Genomic DNA, 18,070 nt, shown 5'->3' on the forward strand with positions numbered 1-18,070 from the left:
CCTGGGTTCGATCCCTAGCCATCCTATGTGGTCCCTGAGCATTACCAACAGTGATTACTGAATACAAAGTTGGGAGTAACCCCTGAGTACTCCCAGGTATGTCCCAAAAAGACTAAATAAAGAAAAATAAAAATGATACAATCTTGATTAGAGTTAAAAGTATTAAAGTATTTGCTGACTATAAAGTGATTAACTAAAGCAACTGTCATTTGTATAAAATGATTTCCTTTTACAATTGCTAGTTCTAAGGCATAACATCACAATTCAATAAATATTTTGAATTAGAGAAAAAATGATTAAGTAGAAAGGACAAAATTAATTTCAAGAGACCAGGACTCCAGATCTAAGTTTCCAGCTGTCAGCAATAAGTTGCTGGGTTTTATTTCAAATGAGTTGCCTTGTACATTAAAATGTGCTTTGTGCATAAATAAGTTGATTTTGAACATTTTTGGATACATGGCATTAAAATGGACTGTAAAGATGAAAAAGGAAATAGTTTATAATTTTCCAACAGCTCTTATGGGGAGAAATTACTACATTGATTAAGGCTATAGTAATCAAATGAAATTTCACTCCAAATAGTACTATTCCAAAGTATTATTTGAATTTAAAAATTTTACCCATGACTTTATCTCAAAGAAAGCTCTGAGTAATGTAGTCTAACTCTGCTAGACTTGATTCTCAACACTGCAGCCTCTGTTACAAAAGGCCCTAATCAAGCTCTGGGTTGATGAGGGGAACACCAAAGGGAGGGGCTCTGGTACTACTCCACTGAAGAATGAAGGATCCTGCTCAGTCTCCCATAAGTAATTCTAAAATCTTGAGCAAAAGAATGCAACTAAGGAATTAGGGAGAAACCATGATTTATACATAAAAATAAAGCATGTGCTGAAAAGAAAAGCACCTTTTAAAAATAATTCCTGTAACTACTGTGAATTCAAATGCAGAATAGTACAGACTTTGACTCGCTTCTAAATTTCAGAGTTTATGTTGTTTTAAATGCTTGAACATTTTTTTTATCAAACTAACACTAATTTACCACATCTGTCCAAAGTAAAAATCTTACTATGTCGGAAAACCGGCTAAGCTTTGCAAAAGCCGGCTCCCTGTGTGTGACACCAGGCGGGGAAAATCCGCGAAAGTACACCGGCCCAGTGGGGCCCAACTGTGAAAAACTGTGAGTGTGACCTGTCTATGTCTGTCTACTGTCCTCTTGCGTGAAACTCTTGTGAGTGGGGCAAAAAGAGGCTCCAGCGGAGCACGGCCGCGTAGCGAAGCGGAGCGGCCGTGCACTCTTTCTAAGGAAAGAACACCATTGCAACAAGAAGGAAAAATCACACTAAGAACGGCGCTATATCACAGAAGCAAACATTTCTCTCCGGACTGTCTTCTCTGTTGCATGCTCGGGCCTAAGATTTGACCCAGTGTGAGGCTTCATCCACGGAGGACTCCCCTCCCTTAGAGGCAAGTCAGCCCATCCAGAAAGGGAGGAGCCAGGAGTGTGCTTCCTGCATCATATAGACAATGAGTACCACCACATCACGTAGAAAAAACCACAATACAAGTGTGACAATGGGGAAACAACGCAGGCCAGCATCAAACATAGAGAATGAAGATGACAATTCTGAGGACCAGATAATGACCAACCAACTAATCAACCTCTCAGATAAGGACCTTAGACTAGCAATATGGAAGATGCTCAACGGACTCCAAGAAACCATGGATCGAGTTGAACAGAACACTAATAAGAACCAAGAAAATATGAAGGCAGAAATCACAAAACTCCAAACTGAAATAACATGTCAACTAACAGGACTGAAAAAGTCAGTAAACGAAGTGAATGACAAAATGGATAAGCTCTGGGACAGGGTATCAGAAGCTGAGAATAGACTTGGTGCTGTGGAAGATGAGATACATAACAATTCCATACAGCAGGAGAGATTGGACAAAAAACTTAAAGCAAATGAGCAGACAATGGAAAAATTAGTCAAAGAATGGGAACAGATGAAAATAGAAGTCTATGATAAGATCAACAGAAACAACTTAAGAATCATTGGAGTCCCAGAGACCAAGGAAGAAAATTTCCAGGAAGAATCAACGGTCAAGAACATCATTAAAGAGAAACTTCCAGAGCTAAAGAATATATGTGATCAAATCCTGCATGCTGGAAGAGTACCAACCAAAAGAGACCCCAGAAAAACCACCCCAAGACACATCCTAGTCACAATGACAAATCCCACAGATAGAGACAGAATTCTGAAAACGGCAAGATCAAAAGGGGAAATCACATTCAAGCAAGCTTCCCTGAGATTTACAGCAGACGTGTCACCAGAAACACTCAATGCCAGAAAGCAGTGGTGGGATATTGTGACAAGACTGAATGAAATGAATGCTTCACCCAGAATACTATACCCAGCAAAACTCACTTTCCGGTTTGACGGAAGAATACATGGCTTCACAGACAAAAAACAGCTCAGAAACTTCACAGACACAAAACCAGTCTTAAGAGAAAAACTGAAAGACCTAATCTAAGACAAGACTACCCAAAAGACACACCAAATTTTGAAATAAAGATGGTGTTAAATCCCAGGACAATTCTTTCTCTCAACGTCAATGGACTAAATGCACCAGTTAAGAGACACAGAGTGGCTAAATGGATCAAAAAACTCAATCCAACCTTCTGCTGCCTACAAGAAACGCACCTGAATAGTCAGAACAAACATAGACTCAAAATAAAAGGCTGGAGAAAAATTATCCAAGCAAACAACACCCATAAAAAAGCTGGAGTGGCCATACTAATATCAGATAATGCAAACTTTATACTCAGGAAGGTTGTAAGGGACAAAGATGGACATTTTATATTAATCAAGGGGTACGTAGAGCAGGAAGAATTCACTCTCCTAAACATATATGCACCGAATGAGAGGCCAGCAAAATATTTAATACAACTGTTGACAAATCTGAAAAATAATATCAACAACAACACAATAATTGTGGGGGACCTTAACACGGCTTTGTCAACACTGGATAGGTCAACCAGACTGAAACCCAACAAGAATATACTAGACCTGAGGAGAGAAATGGAAGAAAGAGGCCTAGTGGATATATATAGGACACTCCATCCCCAGAAACCTGGATACACATTCTTCTCCAATGTACATGGGACATTCTCCAGGATAGACTACATGCTGGCACATAAAACATACCTCCATAAGATCAAGAGGATAGAAATTTTGCAGACTACCTTCGCTGACCACAAGGCTCTGAAATTATTTGTGAACTCCAAAGGACTCAGAAGAAACACTTTAACACCTGGAAGTTAAACAGCCTCATGCTCAATAACCAGTGGGTCCGAGATGAAATCAAGGAGGAAATAAAAAGGTTCCTGGAAACAAATGACAATAAAGACACAAACTATCAGAACTTATGGGACACAGCAAAAGCAGTACTGAGAGGAAAATTTATAGCTTTGCAAGCACACATCAGGAAGGAAGAAGGAGCTTACCTGAGTAGCTTAATGACACAGCTAATAGAACTAGAAAATGCTCAACAAAAGGACCCAAGAATAGGAAGACAGAAGGAAATAACAAAGCTGAGAGCAGAAATCAACGAAGTGGAAACTCAAAAAACAATCCGAAAGATCAACGAAAGCAGAAGTTGGTTCTTTGAAAAAATAAACAAGATTGATAGACCACTGGCAAACCTAACAAAGAAAGAGAGAGAGAGAAACTTGATAATCGTATCAGGAATGAAAAAGGAGAGATCACTACTGATATGACAGAGATTCAAAGGGTAATCAGAAACTACTTTGAAAAACTCTATGCCACTAAAAATGAGAACCTGGAAGAAATGGATAAATTCTTGGACTCTTATAATCTTCCACGGTTGAAGGAAGAGGATGTAGCATATCTAAACACCCCCATCACCATTGATGAAATTAAAACAGTAATCAAATGTCTGCCGAAAAACAAAAGCCCAGGTCCAGATGGATTCACTAATGAATTCTATCAAACTTTCCGAGAGGAACTACTGCCAATCTTGGCAAGACTCTTTCATGAAATTGAACAAACAGAAACACTTCCAAATAGCTTTTATGAAGCCAACATCACCTTGATACCTAAACCAGACAGAGACGCTACCAAAAAAGAAAATTACAGACCAATATCACTGATGAATGCAGATGCAAAGATCCTCAACAAAATCCTGGCAAATAGGATTCAATGCCTCGTTAAGAAGATCATCCACTACGATCAAGTAGGTTTCATCCCAGGAATGCAAGGCTGGTTTAACATCCGTAAATCTATCAACATAATACACAACATCAATAACAAGAAAAATAAAAACCACATGATCATATCAATAGATGCAGAGAAAGCATTTGATAAGGTCCAACACCCATTCTTGATCAAAACTCTCAGCAAGATAGGAATGGAGGGAACCTTTCTCAATATAGAGAAGGCCATCTACCACAAGCCAGTGGCAAATATTATCCTCAATGGAGAAAAACTGAAAGCCTTCCCTCTAAATTCTGGCACAAGACAAGGCTGTCCTCTCTCACCACTCCTATTCAACAGAGCACTGGAAGTACTTGCTATAGCGATTAGGCAAGAAAAGGATATCAAGGGAATCCAGATAGGAAAGGAAGAAGTCAAGCTCTCACTGTTTGCAGATGACATGATACTCTACTTAGAAAACCCTAAAGACTCTATCAAAAAGCTTCTAGAAACAATAGACTCATATAGCAAGGTGGCAGGCTACAAAATTAACACACAAAAATCAATGGCCTTTCTATACACCAATAGTAATAAGGATGAAATGGACATTAAGAAAACAACCCCATTCACAATAGTGCCACACAAACTCAAATATCTTGGAATCAACTTGACTAAATATGTGAAGGACCTATACAAAGAAAACTATAAAACTCTGCTCCAAGAAATAAGAGAGGACACACGGAAATGGAAACGCATACCCTGCTCATGGATTGGCAGGATTAACATCATCAAAATGTCAATACTCCCCAAGGCATTATACAGATTTAATGCCATCCCTCTAAAGATACCCATGACATTCTTCAAAGAAGTGGATCAGACACTTTTGAAATTCATTTGGAACAATAAACACCCTTGAATAGCTAAAGCAATCATTGGGAAAAAGAATATGGGAGGAATTACTTTCCCCAACTTTAAACTGTACTACAAATCAACAGTTATCAAAACAGCATGGTATTGGAATAAGGATAGGTCCTCAGATCAGTGGAATAGGCTTGAATACTCAGAAAATGTTCCCCAGACATACAACCACCTAATTTTTGATAAAGGAGCAGGAAATCCTAAATGGAGCAGGGAAAGCCTCTTCAACAAGTGATGTTGGCACAATTGGATAGCCACTTGCAAAAAATTGAACTTAGACCCCCAGCTAACATCATGTACGAAGGTAAAATCCAAATGGATTAAAGACCTCGATATCAGCCCCAAAACCATAAGTTATATAGAACAGCACATAGGCAAAACACTCCAGGACATTACAGCCATCTTCAAGGAGGAAACTGCACTCTCCAAGCAAGTGAAAGCAGAGATTAACAGATGGGAATATATTAAGCTGAGAAGCTTCTGCACCTCAAAGGAAATAGTGCCCAGGATACAAGAGCCACCCACTGAGTGGGAGAAACTATTCACCCAATACCCATCAGATAAGGGGCTAATCTCCAAAATATACAAGGCACTGACAGAACTTTACAAGAAAAAAACATCTAACCCCATCAAAAAATGGGGAGAAGAAATGAACAGACACTTTGACAAAGAAGAAATACACATGGCCAAAAGACACATGAAAAAATGTTCCACATCACTAATCATCAGGGAGATGCAAATCAAAACAACGATGAGATACCACCTCACACCCCAGAGAATGGCACACATCACAAAGAATGAGAATAAACAGTGTTGGCGGGGATGTGGAGAGAAAGGAACTCTTATCCACTGCTGGTGGGAATGCCGTCTAGTTCAACCTTTATGGAAAGCGATATGGAGATTCCTCCAAAAACTGGAAATCGAGCTCCCATACGATCCAGCTATACCACTCCTAGGAATATACCCTAGGAACACAAAAATACAATACAAAAACCCCTTCCTTACACCTATATTCATTGCAGCACTATTTACCATAGCAAGACTCTGGAAACAACCAAGATGCCCTTCAACAGACGAATGGCTAAAGAAACTGTGGTACATATACACAATGGAATATTATGTAGCTGTCAGGAGAGATGAAGTCATGAAATTTTCCTATACATGGATGCACACGGAATCTATTATGCTGAGTGAAATAAGTCAGAGAGAGAGAGAAAAACGCAGAATGGTCTCACTCATCTATGGGTTTTAAGAAAAATGAAAGACACCCTTGTAATAATAATTTTCAGACACAAAAGAGAAAAGAGCTGGAAGTTCCAGCTCACCTCAGGAAGCTCACCACAAAGAGTGATGAGTTTAGTTAGGGAAATGTGGGTGTACCTACATTAGGTGTTTTTCCTTTTTGGGGGGGTTGGGTGGGGGGGCCACATCTGGTGGTGCTCAGGGTTTACTCCTGGCTCTGCACTCAGAAATCTCTCCTGGCAGGCTTGGGGGACCATATGTGATGCTGAGAATAGAACCAGGGTCCTTCCTGGGTCGACTGCCTGCAAGGCAAATGCCGTACTGCTATGCTATTGTTCCAGCCCCTAGGTGTTTTTTCTATTCCTTAATGCACCCTCATTCCATTTTCATCATACTGGAATGGATTATGTCTATTTACATGTCTGACTCTTGTGTTTGACAGATATTCTTTGAAGGTAAAGACTTAATCATGATGCCTTAATTATGAGATCCAAGAAAAGTTTACCAAATCAAAATGAAAGTCAAACTATGAAAGAAAACATATTTGGTGAGTATCAAAGCATTTTGGAAGATCACAAATGTTTGGGAATAAATAATTATTTTCTTTACTTATGCAAATGATACCTCACCATCTAAAAAATGCTTTGAAGTAGGTAGTAGAGTAGACGGGGTCTCATGGCAATGAATTTTGTCTTAAGAAGTTATAAAACCAATATGTGATCTGGCAAAGAGCTTCTGCCTCCTGCCTCCAGTCTCCTTCATTAGAATGCCAGCCTAAACCTCACAGCTGTATTCTCTTTGGAGGTAATTCTCAGAAACAGAGGCCTGATAAGACTGAACAGACATAACCTAAAGTCATAGTCCTTTTACTTGGCAAAGCTATAGCAAAGAACTTTTACTTACTTAGAAAGCCCCTGACCAGGCAGCTTAGAGAAAGGCCTATAAAATCAGTTTTACAGCCAAAATTGGGCATATTTAGTCATGAGTATAACTTTTCTTCTTTATTTATTGTGTAATTTCCTTTTTTATAAATCTCCTCTCTCACATTTCTGAAATTAAAATGTTTTCATTCACTGCCTTCTATTAAAATTCTTTCCTGAAAGCAACAAAATCTGGAAACCCAAGCAGGAGTCAGGACTACTTTCCTTTTCCTAGGAAGAGCATAAATTGGCTCCAGTCTGAAAACCACAGCTCCCACAAAACACATTCAGTAAGTACCAATTCCCACCTTGCACAGTGCCATCAGACAATAATCCACAGGGCTAGAAAGACCAAATTGTCCACATTGGATAGGCAGAATCTCATGCAAGGGTCAAGTTTTGACCTTCTCAAGAATGAGGTCACTTGGAGCCATGAAAGAGGGCCAAGATACAGTGCTCTCTTTGATGGCTACCTGTCTGGTCTCTGGCTGTACCAGCAAAACCTACACCATATGTCATATTGTTTAAAAAAATTCTAGGGGGCCAGCGAGATAGCATGGAGGTAAGGTGTTTGCCTTTCATGCAGAAGGTCTGTGGTTCGAATCCCGGCATCCCATATGGTCCCCGGAGTGTGCCAGGAGTGATTTATGAGCGTAGAGCCAGGAGTAACCTCTGAGTGCTGCCCGGTGTGACCCAAAAACAAAACAAAACAAAATTCTAGGGGGCAGGTAAAGCAGATATGAAGGCTGATAAAGACCCCAAATACATAAAGATTTCTCTTCTCAAAGAAATGCTAGTAGGTTTGGAGTGGGATGTGTGTGTGTGTGTGTGTGTGTGTGTGTGTGTGTGTGTGTGCAGTTTCATATAAGTTTTCAATAATTAAAGACTTAATGTCAAATAAATTCCTATTTTGTCTAAAGAGTTTACTGATTTCCTTCATAAGCGCTAAAATATTTTCTTGAAAGAGGAATATTCTTAACTGTTCACAGAATTTTTAATGACCTTTTCCCTAGGCACACTTTTTTAAGAAGTTAATGTTAGGATGATAACAGATAACAGAACCTTGTAAAGTAAGTGAAATAACTGACTCACTCTCACCTTCAGAAGAGCCACTGGGCCTGGAGTATCCTTAATAGTTCCTGATTTTTTGAAACAGTCTTTTACTCAGGATGATGCCAATAGCCGAGAGTAGTTATGGTCAGTATTCAGCAAACAGAGGTAGGGGGTGCTGAGGAAGAATATCACAATTCCTAAAAGATGGAAGAAACAGAATAATGTAAATTGTTTTGGTTTAGTCAATTCTATTAAGCTGAGGTTTCATTCCTGCTGTCCTTCTAAAGCTGACAAATGAAACGTGATACACATTAAATTCAGTAATTAATTTTAAATAAGCATTGCTTGCAGTGAAGACTATCAGCATCTAAGTAACTTTCAGCAATTTAATAACAACAAGTAATGAAAAAAGGTAACCTAATTCCAATTACATTCCGGGATCTGAATGACCCTTAAATAACAGGAAACGCCAATGTAGAAAAATTCAAAGGAACAAAAGGTCCGAAATCTCATTCTCCTCTGAAACTTCATGGGAATACATCCTACTTTAGTCACAAAACCACATAGGCTAATACAGAGTGAAAAGAACAATAAAAACTAAGTGTTTGCTCAAGGTTGAGCATGTCAGAGAAACTCAGCAAAGCAATTACATTTTAGAGGTGGCTTTGAAAGCAATGAGATAAGACAACAAATGGGGGTGGAAATGCTGCTGAACAGATCACAGTAAGTTAAGATAGATTGACATAGAAGAAAACTAGGCTGAAATCAACTAAATGAAATGAAGTATTGAGTAGTTTCTTTTATATCACACTTTAATGAGAAAGGGTGAACATCACACAATGGATGATTGAGGGAACTTCTTTGGAACTAGCATTTTAGCTCAATTTTTAGGAAGAACAGAATCTGCACCACAAAAAAACTTTAGCCTGGCAAAGTTTGCCTCTAGCCTGCCTTAACATTAGCATCACTAGGAAAGCTTTTTACAAGTATCAGAGTTAGCTCCACACAGGTTAAATACGTCTCTGATCTACTATCAGAATCTCAAGTGGGATGGAATCCAAGCTTTGGTACTACCCAACCCCAAAGGAACTTGGATGAGATGTTGTTTGAGGATAGTTATAGTCTCTCTTCTAGTCTAACTATATTTCGTACCAAGTAAATCAAGCTTAAAAATACAAGTTAGATTCATTCTATTCCATTGAAAACCATTGATATTCCATTGATGTTCTATTGCTATTTCATTGATAACAGGACCCCATTAAGTCATTTCCAATTTTTAGGAGGCAAGAACCAAAGACTCCAAGAGGCACAGTGCCCTTTCTAAGGCAAGATGAGTCAAGTATTCCAGGAAGAAGAGTCTGGGCAGTAGTGGGGGCAGGACATAAATTTCTTTCAGGCAGGGCTGGGTATGATGGAAGCTAGGGAGACATAAGGCAGACTAGGGACTCTAGCCAGTGGCTCTCTGAGGACAGAAAACCTAATATCAATGTTCCCACCCCTTAAAGAATAATACAGATAAAAATAATCCTCATAGCTAAATTATTGAGCACTTTGTATGAGCTAGACACTAGGCTGAGAAGTGCTTTAATCTCATAAGAATTCTCTGATCTAAGTACTATTATTATCCCTAATTTATAAATAAGGAAACTGGAGCCAAGAGAGCCTAGTCTGGTCTCCAAAATGGTGGAACTGAACTTTCAACAAAGCTACTCTCTCTCTCTCTCAGTCATGCAGTGCCTCCAGGGAATGCAGCTCACAAGCAGCTGGAGGCAAGGCAGCTCCGCCCAGTATCTGGATTTTTTTGTTTTCTTGTTTTATTTGTTTCCTCACAATGAGTTCTCACATGGCAAGTGGAAAGAGGCATCTGAGAGTCTTCCTGGTACTACCAATTCTTTTCAAGTTACTTTTTTTTTTCAAGTTCCGGGATGGGAACCATAACCTCTCACGAGATGTTTTTTTTCTAACTGATTTTTGTGGTTTGGGAGAAGTTTAGCTTTTGATGGTGAGATTTCATTATACTATTTTTGATACCAGCTCAGCTCAAGTACAGCTCAGCTCAAGCTTAAATTTACTCTAAGTGGTATATTACGTCAGCATGATGTAAAAGCTCAAAAGCCTAAATAAAGTCTCTGGAACATCATTTGGAAAAAATGTAGGGAACGTTCTTACAGTCATCTTAATCATTTTAGAGAAGTCTCATTGTTGCAGTTACAACTCCATTACATTTACAAAATCTAAATGATTTTCTTTCTTTAAATAGCACTGCTATTGACTATAATCAACACTAATTTACAAATAGTCCAAATAAGGCATATATTTTACTTACGAAGCAAAAAACAATAAAAAGCATCAATGTTTCTGACACCTTAGGCAGAGCAAAATTATAATGTTCATCATCATAATAATAAGAAAAGATTATTTTCATTAGCTTCTGGAAATAAACAATAATCATAAAAATAAAAGCAAAGTTAGTTTTGAATAGGACCTGAAAATTCTATCTGCTCTATCACCTATCTATCTATCTATCTATCTATCTATCTATCTATCTATCTATCTATCTATCTATCTATCTATCTATCTGCTCTGACTTATTTCGAATTTACAAACTCTTTGTTTTTTTTGGGGGGGGGTACACCAGCAGTGCTCAGGGGTTGCTCCTGGCTCTGCATTCAAGATTCACTTCTGATGTGCTCCAAGGACTACATGGGATGCTTGGGATCAAACCCAGGTCAGCCACATATAAGGCAAACACTCTACCAGCTGTTCTATTTCTCCAGCTTCAGTTTTTGGAACTGTTCATGCAAAGAACTCTCCTTTCACTCACTGGTTCCAGTTCTAGCTCAGATTCACATTCCAGTGTCTATTTCCCCATTTTTCTATTCAGAAAGGCAGGGATATATTTCTATTTTAACAGAGGGAACCCCTGGCAATGTGAAGGGCACTCTTGACTCAAGGGCAGAGATGATCCAGAGTTGATCCAGGACCCCTGAGGCACGTTTGATTAAAGAGCTAATGGAGGTGGCAATCAGACCAGCTCTCTTCTGAACTTCGTTTGGAGCACAGAATACAGCCAGGAAAGCAGAGTGTTCAAAGGAGAGTGTGAAAAAGAGAAAGATACATTGAATAACCTCCCACTTTCCAGATTCAGATGTCCCTCCTCCTAAGTGAGATTACACTCTCTATAGTCAGAAATATACAACACTAAAATGGACTAAACCAATACAAAGTCAATTCACCGGTCTTTCTCCTACTGCTTCATAATAGGTTGCCAATATTTCCTTTACTGTTTTGTTGGTACTTTTTGTTAGAATCAAGGGAAGTCTATAGTTTTCACTTCATTAATCTCTCTTTTTTTTTTTTCTGAATGGAGTTCATTATTCTAATCAGCCAAAATGTTTTAACTTCTAAATCCTGCTCTTCTAAAATATTGTTTCATGTCATTACAAATAAGACATTTACCAAAGGACATTTATGCTATTGATAAAAAACAACAACAACAATAGTGAATTGGACACTATTTTACAGAGCAAATATTGGCATATGAACTACTGAAAACCAAATATTAATAGGTTAAATGAATTTATTTTAGTGCCAAGATGATTACTGAAGATTATTAATTATCAATTCCCCTAAATCATTCTGAAAATACAATTACTTCTGTAAACAAATAAGTTCAAGCAATTCATTTTCCAGATAAAGGTTATAACATTTACTTGATATTTATAGAATGTAAAATCCTGAATAGGTTTCAGCATCATTAGAGAAAATTAGGACATAGTAGAGATAATTGGCAATATGAACTATATAGTGAGAGTAATTACCTGTGTGATAGACCAAAAAGTTGTGTTTGAGAAACATATTGCAAAAACAGAGCCAAGTCGCTTCATCCTTCCCTGAGGCAATCATGAAAATTACTAAAATCTGTCATTTTAGGTCTACTGGTATATTCCTACCAAAATAAAATTGCTCTCCAAGGATCTCAACTCTTGTCTAATTTAGCTTTCAGTAGACCTTGTAGGATCTGACCATGTAGTAAACGGTTCCACACAGGATTATTTTGAGTAAAATCCCTATATAAAATAAGTATTTTTTAGTGGGCTTGTTTATGTAAGCTTACTTTTCTTCTTTTGTTTCTATCATCACAGACAGACTAACAAGCTGCAAGTTCTCCTTGTGCCTACCCTGATCAACCCAACACATCCTCACCATCCTACATGAATACTATGTTTCTCCCAGGTTCAACTTTGAGTAAGTGTAACTGAAAAGTTCCAGAGAGAAAATTTGTTGAGCAAATGCATAAAACACCTAAATGTTTCACAGCATCTCTGTTGACCATGAAAAACCCTTCCTATATTTTTTGCTATAGTTTTATTTGTTTGGGGATGGACACACCTAGCAATGCTCAGAGGTTACTCCTGGCTCTGCATTCACAAAATACTCCCAGCAGTGGGCAGGGGACCATATGGGATGACAGAGATCAAATTCAGATGAGCCACATACAAAGCAATTGCTCTATCCACTATACTATTACTGTGGTCCCTTTGTTTTTGTCTTTCTATAGGGATCAGTTCTATAAGTGCTAAGTATGTGCTCTACCTCTTGAGCTCTCTCATGACACCCACATAGCTTTTCTAACATACCCTGTTCTCAGCTGTGATGACCTGTTAAACTGTTCATTCAACAATTTCTATGGCAGTCTCAGGAGGGTCAAGAAACCACCCAAGGGGCGGGAGGGATAGTGCAGCAGTATGATGTTTGCCTTGCATGCGGTTGACACAGGACAGAACTCAGTTCAATCCCCGGCACTCCATATGGTCCACCAAGCCAGGAACGATTTCTGAGCGCATAGCCAGGAGTAACTCCTGAGTGTCACTGGGTTTGGCCAAAAAACAAAAAGAAACCACCCCTGGGCTACATAAAAATTAATGATGAACAAGACTAAGATCAAGAACAGAGGTAATAACAATACTATCTTGTGTGTTAGGATTTTTTTTTTAATTATTTTTGGGGTCCACACCTGGTGACACTCAGGAGTTACTCCTGACTCTGTGCTCAAAATTCACTCCTGGCTTGGGGGACCATATGAGACCCTGGGGGTTGAACTGCGGTCTGTCCTAGGCTGTTGAGGGCAAGGCAGATAGATAGATGCCTTACCGTTTGCACCACTGCTCCAGCCCTGAGTGTTACGACATTTTTTAGCTTATTTTTCACATAAGCAATCTCCCTTCATACTAAAATATAAGCACTTTTCTAACCATGCTATAGATTTGAATAGGTTTAATACAGGTTGGTGACATTGCAATGATCCTTCACAACTATTAAGAGACCAAACCTGGATTCCAGATATCAATTTTGTGATTTCTAGACCCCATAACTTCCACCAACCCACAGGTACATCCATTGCTTTTTTTTTTTAATGAAATGATGGCATTAACAACATATATTGAACTCTTAATCTGTACATGTATTGAGCTCTCAATAACTGTAGAACTATATTCTTGACAATTTTTTATTTGGGTGGTTTTAATTGACCCCATCTAACAAACAAGGAAACTGAGGCACAGAAAGTAAACTAATGCTCCATGGTTATATGGCTGGTAGGTGGGGAAAAGTGACAAATGCAACAGGAGCAGTGCTACCCGGAAGAAAATTAGAGGAAGTCACTGGCTCTGTTGCTAGGAAAAATGCTAAGAAAGTGTTGGAACTTTTTCTAGCACTTTCAGAACAGTGAGACTTTTCTTCTCTTAAAAATCCTGTGAGAAGACACTGGCATCAGAGATGAGAAAAAGATGGTGATTCTGAGAAAAGGAAATGTGATACTTCTGCTTTTCTTCCACCATAGCTAGCTAGGGACATGCAAGTGACTAGATAGCAAAGAGAAATTCCTGAATACAAACACCATCTGTTGCTTTAATATTTACACTTGTACATATGCTTAATATTTAAATACGAACATTTTTTGTTATGTTGAATTCTTTGGACAGATGGCATCATTTAAGTAAAGCAATGAGAACAAACCCTTGGCTCTTGTGACCTTTTTCTTTTTTGTCCCATGATTTTTACAGTGATGTGTCTGGGAGTCTTAGGAGGTATGACTGGGCATTTTGCTGAGATACCAGTCTTTACTGACATGTTAGTTAGCTGCTGAGCATGTAACTGCTCCCATCACAGTGAACCTATTTTCAAACATAAAAAGCAAGTCAGGAGATTTGGGACTTGGGTGATGGGAATGTTGCACTGGTGATGGGTGGTGTTCCTTTTATGACTGAAACCCAAACACAATCATGTATGTAATCAAGGTGTTTAAATAAAAAAAAAAAAAAAAAAAAAAGCAAGTCAGGAAGAAAGGCTGGTGGTGGTGGGTTCAGCCTTTAGTGAACGATCATATGGCACAGATATAGGGTACAGGGATTTCTGTGCCACAGAATCTTTGTTATATGATTTTGTCTTTGTTATATGATTTTATATGATTTTGTTTTTGTCTTTGTTATATGATTTTCTACCTAGCTGTTTTGAAGTCCAGAGACGTACAGTACACCCAAAAGTCAAATAGTCAAAGTACACCCAAAGTCAAACAGGTTGCCCATATCAGAGGCAAGCCCTCTTCTGCCTGGATCTGCCTCTGTCTTGACCAGGCTCCTATCTCTGCTTCAAATTACCAAGTTATTATTTCTTATTTATTTTCTTAAACAAAAATATTGTGAAAAGAGTCAGAGAAACACAAGGTGAAATAAAGCTGTAGTTAATGCTGGGAAGGCAGAAGGGTCTGGATGTAAAATATATGCAAAACATATATAAATATATGTAAAGAAGAAATATGTGCCATAGGAAAAGCCATGGCTTCTACTGTCCTTTTCTTTTTATTGCATTGATGGATGCCTCTCAGAAATCAGTACCTTAAAGGGTCTGCCATGTTCCTTGGAATTCAGAGACAGAAAGAGAAATGTGTTCCAGGCAGGAATATGCCTTGCCTAGCTGGAATTTGACTGACAAAAATAATGAGAGATACAGAACAGGCCCTTTGCAGAATCCAGGGAAAGAAGAAAGTACTCTGACCATGAACAAGAAATAAAAGCAGACAACCTCATTGAGATACTGGCAGCAAAAGAAAGGAGAGAGATACAGTAACTCTGAGGAATGGCAGATATTAAAACTGACTTTAGGCCAGAGGATATTGGAAAGCCTTTATAAGTTTAAAAGATGGGTAATAAGAAGAGACACAGAAACAAGCAGCATGTTGGCAAAATCTGGAGCAGTGAGCTGGGAACAGGGATACGGACATGGAGGGAAGGAGTTCCTACTGCAGCCACTTTATCTACTTGGATGCAAGAGGTGTGTGGATTTCATTTCCAAGACTTTCTCCAGGGATACACTATTCCCTAAGTTGAAGCACATCTGAAATGAATGTTCAGAAAGTAGTGCAACCACTCATATGCAGAAAACTATTCATTTGCATATTGCCCAGTCCTTTGACTAAAAAACAGTTGGAGTCAGTCAAAACGAAACCAAATGCCAACACTCTTCAATAGTCATACAAATGCCTTGCAACATCAAACTTGAGTTTAATAGAATAAACAAAATAAGTTTGCTTTGATGACTCTGAAAAGCAACTGAACCTGTTCCAACTTGAGCAGGGGGTTGTTTATTTTACTTAGCTACAGTCAATTATTCAAATCATTCAAGAAACATTTAGTGCCTACCGTATCATGCATACTAGTTTGATATTTAGATTTGTTCCACTTTATTTTTTACTGAATTGTCTTAGGAGGATTTTATTTTGGGTTACTTTTGCAGCTAATTTTTAAAAAGTTTTTCTGATAAAATCATTTTATTAATTTGCAAAATATGTGAAATACAGAACAATTGAAATAAAAGTTAAAGGCCAATCTTTTCTTTCAGCTACAGAAATAAAAATTGCCAATGTTGGGGCAGAGAGATAGCATGTAGGTAGGGCATTTGCCTTGCATGCAGAAGGACGATGGTTTGAATCCCGGCATCCCGTATGGTACCCTGAGCCTTCCAGGAGCGATTTCTGAGCATAGAGCCAGGAGTAACCCCTGAGCACTGCCAGGTGTGAATCCCCCCCAAAAAAAACAAAAAAATTTTTGCCAATGTTTGGTGTATGTCTTTTAGTTGTTTTATTTTTCTTGTATATGTGTGTGTGTGCATATAGATTTTTCAAATGAGAAATGGCATCATGCAGAATACGTTGATTTGGTAATCTGTTCTCATTTAAGACAAAATGCATTTCTTCAAGATATTAAATATTTCATGCCTGTATAATGTTTATTATTATCATTCATTTTCATGTCTTTATAATATTCTAATATAAAAAGTGATCAATTAGCCAACTTCCTAATACTGGGCATTAATGTTATTCTGTTTGACTGACTTTTTTAATATTCTGTTCTAAAGATACTAGTACTTATTAAGCTGAAAAACAGCCAGTAAATTTTTAGAGTGGGTACTTGAAGCATGACACAGTTCTTATGTTCCTTCTTTGTCATCAGGAGTTGTGTTCAGTCATGCTGATGGACCTGGGGTAGGCAGCCTTCTCAAAGCAGATTCAGCACACACCTGTCCACCTTGCCTCCTTCCTCCATAGTCCTAATTTTATTCATTGATATGCATCTGGACTTTGGTGTTGAATTGTCTCCTGAGACAGTGCTCCCAAGAGGCACAAGCTGACTCTTAACCCCTATCATTGCCAAAAGCTTGAATTTTCCAATAAACACATCACAGCAGGACAGATGTATACACTGGTCCCCAATTCCACACAATGATCCAGACAGTTCTTGGCACAGAAAGAGATTTTACATAGCCCAGCCTTAAAGATGTGTCTTCAATTATGTCTCCAAAGTAGACACAAAATGTCCCCCACCAAAGTGGATTAGATTATGAAATTATAAATAAAAATTATACAGGTGCTACCATTATTATTACATACTAGATGTGAAGAACTACACTTTCTTTAGCTGCTCATGTTTCTGTCTCCACTATAGTAGTCCCCTACTCTGTCAGAATTCAGGATCTACAAAAGTTATGTTGGGTTTCTTGATTGTGGTGATGGTTTCACAGGTAGATACATATTCCTAAAGTTATTAATATGTTGATTTTAAATGTTTGTTATTGATAAAATTACATTAATAAAGTTCTTAAAATTAAGATACTATAGGCCAGAAGTGCACCCTTATATGTGTAGGACCCTGGTTTGATCCCAGCACCATATGGTCCCCCAAATATTGCGAGGGATAGCCCTTGAAGGTCTCAAACACCACTAGGCTGGCTCTGGTCCCAACATCACATCCTCAAGCCTGCTTGATTAAGTATCACTGGAGTGACACAGAGATCACCTGAGTGCTTCGAGAAAAGAACATCTGCCCCTCCCAAAAGTAAAACACTTAGTGACTAAAACTGAGGACTTGTTTTTTTCGCCTTTGTGTGTGTGTGTGTGTGTGTGTGTGCGCGCGTGCGTGCGTGCGTGCGTGCATGTGTGACACATTTGCAGAGTTGCTTAGGGACTACTCCCATCTCTGTGCTCAGGGGTCTTTCCTGGCATTACTAGAAAACCAGCCCTAGCTCTACTACAGGTAAACAGTTTCTCAGTTTCTCTGGCCCTGAGAATCTGATTTAACTGATCTTGGTTAGATTTCTAATGTAAAGTCAAAAGCTTTGATCTTAAAATATAAGAATGACCTAAATTCAAATTAACTGATATTATTG

At 38.4% G+C, this 18,070-nt stretch overlaps 1 protein-coding gene across 24 annotated transcripts in view; it reads right to left on the minus strand.

Moving 5' to 3' along the window:
* The window catches only part of NRCAM (neuronal cell adhesion molecule), a 303,075-nt gene that overhangs the window by 226,021 nt on the left and 58,984 nt on the right, over window positions 1-18,070 (minus strand). For all 24 annotated transcript variants that reach the window (XM_049782984.1, XM_049782960.1, XM_049782955.1 and 21 more), the window contains exon 2: window positions 8,393-8,544. The gene's annotated coding sequence lies outside the window, so the exon portion shown is untranslated. The remainder of the gene's footprint in view (window positions 1-8,392; window positions 8,545-18,070) is intronic.

Source organism: Suncus etruscus, chromosome 1 (assembly GCF_024139225.1).
Source record: "Suncus etruscus isolate mSunEtr1 chromosome 1, mSunEtr1.pri.cur, whole genome shotgun sequence".
Taxonomy (NCBI): domain Eukaryota; kingdom Metazoa; phylum Chordata; class Mammalia; order Eulipotyphla; family Soricidae; genus Suncus; species Suncus etruscus.